Below are 7,854 nucleotides of genomic sequence, written 5' to 3'. Positions count from 1 at the left end.
TGTTCGATACAGAAATATTCTATAAAAAGTTCACCTAACCGTTTTGTCCTGTAGATTGAGCCTTGGGCTTTTCATATCACTTCACTAATACCATGCAGGCTATAAATTTGGGCGAAACTAAGCCCAATATATTATGGATTTTTTATTTTTTCGCTAGGTAAATTAGCGCTTATATTAGTGAAATAGGGGTCCCTTTAAGTGAAATTAGCCTATTAGGCCTGTTTTAATGTATGATAGACTACTAACACATGCTCAAGTTACAACTACAAGCATTCAATGTACTACCTTACCTCAATTGATAAAAGCGATAAGAGCTTGCGTATTAGAGGCCTTTGTCACCATCACAAACTTATGTTTACAAATATGATTTTAAAAGTTGGATATTTATCTGCACTGATCAGTAACCCGTATTATACCAAGTCATTTTCAAGACCAAATTAAAGCTATATTCATGCTTCGCATTCCATAAATTACTCAAGTTTATTATTTCTGCAAATCAAACTTCTAATCTTTCAATATAGAGTAACTAGCATAATTCTTTAAAATTAACACCACCCACTGATTATACTTCCATGGAGTAGTTGAATAATTTTGGGATTTGTGGACAATTTATTAACGGCTTGGGTTTACAGTATTTGACACTATGCTTAGGCATTTAAGGCCACAAGCAGTAAAGGATTATGCTAAAATACCAAACTAAGGATATGAACCATTTATTTCTTTAGCAATTAAAGACAAAGAACTTTGTTTATACAAGAAAATTTTGGTACCCCATTCAAAGGGCATTGATTCATGAGGTATGAAAAGCTTATATCTTTCGAACTAAATTTATTCCAGCATTATAAATTTTGTATTTAATTGTATTTTAAATTTTGAACTTATTTCAAGAGTATTTAGATAATACTGAATGTTCTTGCATTACAAAAGAATTTCACAATAAGAAGTCTTAAAAGGCAAGACTCCACTCTTAACCATTATTAAATTTGCTTCCATTGGCAACTTTCTGCAAGCACAAATAACTTTAGACTCCAAATAAAGCTGAAGATTTAGGAATTCAAAGCAACCATAGCATTTCGTTGTCTTCTCTTGCTGCTGACCTATCTCTAAATCACTAAAATTGCCAGCAATACCATAGTAAGGCATTTCAAAGTTTGATAGGAAATTGGAGTTTACGCTCGCCAAACTTCCTGTCGAGAAAAAATAAAAGTTCCATAAAGTGCTCCAAATCTAATTAAAAATTAAAGTCTCTTAAACAAAATAGAGTGATAGCTGACCAACCATTTCACCTAACTAGTGCCTTCATAGATTAGAAAAAAATTAACAAAACATTCTATTGTAAATTTAAGACTAATTTAAAGCCATAAAGCCAAATACATGAACTTTTTCTGGGCCAAAATCGCCCGTTCATAAGTTCCTGGACACCCCTTACATAAAAACAATTAAGGGAGTCACGTGGGAAACAGGTTTTTCAGGTAGGGAATGTCATACAAGAGTTATTTGCAGTAACAGTAATAGTCAGAAGTGCTAAATAAACAAGATTACCATTTTGAAATATGGCTCCATGCAAGAAGCTGAAGATTTAAGTAGGTAAATTAGGAGAAAGCCGCATAAACTTGAAGGTAAATCCTTAATTATGATTTATTTTAAATCTGACATTTAATCAAGGAAACTTTCCGCTTTCCCACACTACAAACCTGGGATTTTTGGTTAACGAAACACAGGAGAGACTATGTAACACTTAAATATATAAAAAATTAACGGAAGCTAAAACTCACCTAACCCAACTGATTAAAAGGTCACAACCCCTAGCCGGGAGCCAAGCCCCCAGGCACCCCCTTCCCAAGTCACAAACTATTTAAATCTCTTGAAGGATTTTCGTAGAGGGTCGTCGGTTGACTATGGAAGCACCAAGACACTCCCTGTCGTAGGCGTTGACGGGTGGAGGTAGCCTACAATTTGGAGGCCTTTAGGCAGGAAATGCAAGCGATGACCTCTCGTGCTGGAGAAAAAGTTTTAATTAGCTAATTGCTTAAAACTAAACATTCAAATAAGTATCATAGTTTGGTGGGTAAAGACTATTAGGTAAATTTGATAGAATAATTAAGCTGAGCATTTATCTTATCCGCCATAGCCTTTCTACATTTTTGGCAAGTACACATGTCTATGATCCACAAAGCTTTCAGAATTATCTACAGCTCAGGGCACATTCTCTAGCGTAGAGATCATAGTAGCCTTTCCAGGAATCTGCATTATGCTCCCCGCCTTTATATAAGCGTTGCATCAAAGGGATTTCATTTCTTGATTGGACCACCAAAGGGACCACTAACTTTATTGCCCTCCCACTCCATGCCACCGAACGCCCCAACCTCTAACCAGCATTAATAGAGCAATGAATAATGGCCTACCTCATATTTCGACCTCTCAACCCGATTCAACCACTTAATGCCAAACCCACCAACAGCCGGCAAATTCAGGTAGAAATTTTCCGTTACTTACAAACAACAAAGAATTACAGTTAATTTAAGTTTGATATCCATCAAACGTTATAAGTGATAGCGAGGTGAAAAAACCTATTAAAGAAAAAATTCACGAACAGGATAATTCTTACGCCTGAACACTAGCTTTTCGCAAGAAAATGCACGCATGACAACTTTCTTTTCCAAGCTATAACAAGCCCACTAATTAAATTTGGTGTAATGACACTGCTATTGAGAGTGATGTTTTTGCAGGAACCTATAAGCAGGGCGATTTAGCCTGAAAAAGGGGTAATATACATGTCATTCCTTCTGAGTACAACCTTGACATGTGGACGACATTTTTAAACTGAAGAGAATGTGGTAGGGGGTTGGATATATGCGTTTTAAAAGTAATTGGGAATTTATAAACTTGAGCCGATACTCTGCTTAAAAAACCACCTGTTAGATACGTCAATACACACGCACACCTCCCCAAACCAATCTGAACCAACACAAAAGCAATAACTCGCGATCAGTCAATTATAAACAACAGTGAAAAACTTAAAACATTATAATCAACCGATGCGATAACAAAACTAGCCGACTGTATTTAATTTCTTTGTACTAATTCCAGTTTCTCTAGTAATTAGAGAGAACGTACTTATTCCACCTTTCTAGTTTAAAATAATTTATTAGAAAGACAGCAGACACCAATCATTCCGCCTCTAGTTACTCCTTCAGTCATTTAATCGAACATTCCGTAACTAGTCAGTTTGAACATTAAATGCTTAAAAACTTTAAAGCTAGTTCTTACAACCATTGGCTAATTTATTTTGTCCTAGTTAAGTAAAACGAAAGAATTTGCTAATCTTACAAAATAAAGATACAGTTTTCAAATAAAACTACTAGTCAGGTCATAAGCAGCAGATTCCATTAAATCAAACTTCAAACTTCAATTTTGAAATATCATGTTTCCAGAATTAAAGACCACAGTTTGCCAACTGGATAAATTATGAAGAAAATTTATTTGGCAAGTGGCCCTACAGTAAGCTGTGCCGTGAAGGTCCCTTTGATATTACGTAAGTAATGGCCATAGTCTCAAAACCTACCTATAGCACGTTCAATCTACCGAGTAGGAAGCAAACTGCAACGTTGGCCAACAAACCCACGTCAAATCTAGCTATGGATATTATATTTAGGACGGTAGAATTAGTCATCTTTCCCAGTTAAAGATAAGAACGTAACAAATATTTAAAGACAAAATGCCCTTAACACAAACACTGAATTAATGAAAAAGTGCAAGCTCCCTCAGTGTCGCCCAAGGTTTGACATTCAACATTAATATTCTCTGCCGCATTCAGGGGATCTGCTCCCGAATAGGGGAGAAGCTTACACAAAACCATTATATTCAAGAACACATAGGATACTATCTTACCTCTAGACAATTATTTCACACAGTCGGAAACAGCTACTAAGAAGTTTCACCCTTCGGCAAGCTGCCAAACCTGAAATGAATTGAAAATTTACTTTTAACACATTGAAATTCGGTAGTAAGCTTTCAATGCAACTACGAAGTTTAATTAAACACTATCGTGATACCGACTTAACAAATCTAAATAAAGTAGCAAAGAATTCCAAAGATTAAAACCTAAGTCAAACAAAATATCAACTTCAAAGACCCAGAACGTACCGAAAGTTTTAAGGCACAACACTGACAAAACACAACGAACTCCACAACACTCACATTACATGCCCTCAAAACACATCTCCCAACATAACACTAACTTAAATGATGACTAAATTTTCAAAGCACCGGCTATCCAAACGAAAGCTTCATATACTGCAGATTTACGAGTTAAGGACTATGGAGTCAGGAAGTCACCGCAGAGATCCTTGGGTTGTTTGTCGAGCGACCAACAGATGGCAGCAAGAAGTAAAGTAGTTGGTATGACTGTTGCAATTTCAATATTGATAGAAAGTTACATCAAAATTATATGAATATGGGAGATTGATAATTCGAATAAGAACATCATAAACATGAAAACTATCATATTAATAGAAAAATAGAACAAGAGTTATGTTTGATATAAAATGCAACGAATAAATATAGTATAAATAACATTAATAGTGAAGTGAAAAAGATAAGGTTTATAAAACCAACAGTTTAGCTTTTTCTATCAACTTTAAACCGGGCCAAAATATACTTTTCTTGGCCAGACACGCCTAACCTAATTGACGGCGTTGCACTTTTAAATCTCAAAAAATTAATGCTTCGTATCCGACGTTAGCAAGTAGTCCTAATGTTAGTTTGTGGCCTCGAATGCTTAATCCAGTGTGAAATACATATTAATCCAGCGAAAGGTGAATTCTGTAATATTACTAATTTGATTAGATCAAAATACTTAAATTACTTTAGAATCTGTAAACAATTTGTGGTCATTAGAAATAAAATTAAGTTTTAAAGTTTTAAAGATTTAAAATTCTATTTACTAAACACCTATGGTAATGAGATGAAATGCAAAGTAGAGTATAAAGATATCTTACATTTACTCCTGGTAAATGGTTGGACAAACAAGGGTTGCTGAAAAATACAGATCGTCTCCTTTACTGCTTTCAAATGAAATTGTCAGTCTTGAAATTGTGATGGAGAATAAAATAGATTTTATTTTCTACACTAGCTCGACTACTGCGGGCATGTAAAAGTATCGCAAGTGAAAGTAGTGGATGTGCACCTCAGTCGATTAATGGAAGGGCATGCCGGATGATATTAGGCTCCGTCCACACGACCGAACAGAGTTTGAACTTTTTCATCGAACAAAGTTCTGTAAAAGTCTGTTTGTGTCCAAACGGTAACTATGAATAGCGAGAGCATGGTGACGGTAGCAAGAGTGATTGCTACATGATTAATGAGAATATGGACAATCGTACGCACAATAAAGATATTTTTGTATTGTTATTGCTGTGTGCTAGAAAAAAAGAATTTTAAAGTAAAGAATGTGTGCAAAGGAGACAGACTGAGGAGATAGGTTGCTATATACTATACTACAGGAGTTTAAGTGAATCAAAATTAGATTTTCTAAATTACATGAAAATTAATCCAATTAAGTTTTACAATCTTATCTCTAAATCTTATCTCTAATCTGGAACCTGCAATCGCGAAAGGGCATACGAATATAAATTTTTTTGTTTAAGCCCCATTACAGGCAACATTACTTCATCTGTCAACAGGTTGCAACTATACAGAATTTCCATACACATTACAACAAGAATTTCCACGTATTTTTTGTAAAATTATACCAGAAACTTGCAGAGATCTATGAAGTTCTAAGAAAAGAAAATTCTTCGACTTGCGAATTTAGAGTATTTTTCGTCTGTTAATGCGAAGTGCTAGTTTTAGCTTCACCTCTTCGTCAGTAACACAATTAACATTAAGACCCTGATTTATTGTAAAAATTTCTGCAACTCTTGAATCATAATCGCTATAAACATCGGCCCTCACATCCAAAAGACTGAAATGAAGAAGTTTGTATAACTATCAAATTTAAAGTTGCAGCACGGGCCTAATAAAACTGACATGCTTAAACCTTAAGGTAGAGAATACAGAAATGGTACAGCATTGACACTGGCTCAAAACCGTAACTTCGTACATTAGGCAATGACATCTCCCCAGTCTTGACCACCAAAGAGCACGGTTATAGTAACCTTGGTAATCGTACGAAAAAACTTATACCGAAATTTCTTGCTGTTTCTACGGTTCTAACTCGTCCGTGTGGACGGAGCCTTGTAGTAAGTTGCTGGTGTGGTACGATCAATATGGTGCTCAATGATGGTCAATCTGCATGTCATAAATATTTGGAATACTTCAATGAAAGTGCTGTACCACGACAGTACAAAATTGTACATTAATAATATGGTAAAATATGCGCTGGATTTATTGATGAAAAAAATCAATACAGCAATGGGGTCTAGCAGTGAAACTGATTTAGATTACGAAATTTTAAAATATTTGATAAATTTTTGGCTGCTCTGTAACCGATCAAGAAGGTAAAATTGCCTGCTATTGGAGATTTATGTATTAAAAAAATTAAGGCTAGTTCTAACAACCAATAGCTAATTTATTTTGTCCAAGTAATACGAAAGAGTTTGCTTACTGCAAGAACTTAATCTTGCAGAAATAAAGATACTGTTGTCAAATAAAACTAGTCAGGCCATAGGCAGCAGTTCCATTAAATTACACCTCAAGCTTCAATCTTAAAATATGTTTCCAGAATTTAAGGCTACAGTTTGCCAACTGGATAAATTATGAAGACTAAATTTATTTGGAAAGTGGCCCTACAGTAACCTATACCGTGAAGGTCCCTTTGATATTACGTAAGTAATGGCCATAATATCAAAACCTACCTATAGCACGTTCAACCTACCGAGTAGGAAGCAAACTGCAACGTTGGCCAACTAACCCACGTCAAATCTAGCTTTGGAGATTATATCAAGTGGTAGAATTAAGTCATCTTTTCCAATTAAAGATGAGAACGTTACAAATATTTAAAGACAAAATGCCCTTACACAAAAACTGAATTAATGTAAAAGTGCAAGCTCCCTCAGTGTCACCCAAGGTTTGACATGAACCATTAATAATCTCCGCCGCATTCATGGGATCTGCTCCCGAATAGGGGAGAAGCTTACACAAAGCCAATATATCAAAGAACATATAGGATACTATCTTACCTCTAGACAATTATTTCACACAGTCGGAAACAGCTACTATGAAGTTTACCCCTTCGGCAAGCTGCCAAACCTGAAGTGAATTAACAATTTACCTTTAACACATTGAAATTCGGTAGTAAGCTTTCCATGCAACTACGAAGTTTAACTAAACACTATCGTGATACCGCCTTAACAAGTTAAATAGCAAACAATTACCAAGATTAAAACCTAAGTCATCAAACAAAATATCAGCTTCAAAGACCCAGAACGTACTGAAAGTTTTAAGGCACAACATTGACAAAACACAACGAACTCCATAACACTCACATTATATGCCCTCAAAACACATCTCCCAACATAACACTAAAAAACTTAAATGATGACTAAATTTTCAAAGCACCGGCTATCCAAACGAAAGCTTCATATACTGCAGATTTACGAGTTAAGGACTATGGAGTCAGGAAGTCACCGCAGAGATCCTTGGGTTGTTTGTCGAGCGACCAACAGATGGCAGCAAGAAATAAAGTAGTTGGTATGACTGTTGCAATTTCAATATTGATAGAAAGTTACATCAAAATTATATGAATATGGGAGAATGATAATTCGAATAAGAACATCATCATAAACATGAAAACTATCATATTAATAGAAAAATAGAACAAGAATTGTGTTTGATATAAAATGCAACGAATAA

The 7,854-nt window shown here is 35.1% G+C and overlaps 1 long non-coding RNA gene across 3 annotated transcripts; it reads right to left on the bottom strand.

The window, feature by feature from the left end:
- Positions 1-697: 697 nt before the first annotated feature.
- On the bottom strand, positions 698-7,545 carry LOC137621172 (uncharacterized). 3 transcript variants are annotated; one of them, XR_011040154.1, is made up of 5 exons: positions 7,488-7,521; positions 7,182-7,251; positions 3,892-3,961; positions 1,776-1,999; positions 698-1,187 (listed from the first exon to the last, which is right to left on the bottom strand). It is a non-coding gene; the product is annotated as an uncharacterized lncRNA (long non-coding RNA). The 3 variants fall into 3 exon arrangements; XR_011040152.1 differs by lacking the exon at positions 7,182-7,251 and having other exon boundaries at positions 7,488-7,545; XR_011040153.1 differs by lacking the exons at positions 7,182-7,251; positions 7,488-7,521 and adding an exon at positions 4,147-4,240.
- Positions 7,546-7,854: the final 309 nt, after the last annotated feature.

The sequence above is a fragment of the Palaemon carinicauda genome, chromosome 27, assembly GCF_036898095.1.
Source record: "Palaemon carinicauda isolate YSFRI2023 chromosome 27, ASM3689809v2, whole genome shotgun sequence".
NCBI lineage: Eukaryota > Metazoa > Arthropoda > Malacostraca > Decapoda > Palaemonidae > Palaemon > Palaemon carinicauda.
This window is presented reverse-complemented; position numbering and strand designations above follow the sequence as displayed.